The sequence below is a fragment of the Gavialis gangeticus genome, unplaced genomic scaffold, assembly GCF_001723915.1.
Source record: "Gavialis gangeticus isolate Ggan-Ray unplaced genomic scaffold, GavGan_comp1, whole genome shotgun sequence".
Taxonomy (NCBI): domain Eukaryota; kingdom Metazoa; phylum Chordata; order Crocodylia; family Gavialidae; genus Gavialis; species Gavialis gangeticus.
In genome coordinates this window covers 27,916,482-27,916,781 of record NW_017729004.1, presented here as the reverse complement: position 1 = coordinate 27,916,781, position 300 = coordinate 27,916,482, and positions in this window count along the sequence as shown.

The following is a 300-nucleotide window of genomic DNA, read 5'->3' as shown; positions in this document are numbered from 1 at the left end:
TAGTCAGGCTCCTGCTAGTCAGTCTTCTTGGAAAGGATTGGATACAGCTCACTAATTACTCTTGCCTAGAATGCCTCTACTTATCCCTATCAAATCCATTTCTTTTCAACTTATTCTTTCTCCAAAAACCTCTTATTTATACTTGGTTTACCCCCCCACACACACACACATACACTTTTTAAAAAGAAAGCTGTCTTTTCCCTGACAGTGTGATCCATCACTGTGCAGGAAAGCACATATCATACACACACACATGCGCGCGCGCGCACACACACACACACACACACACACACACACACA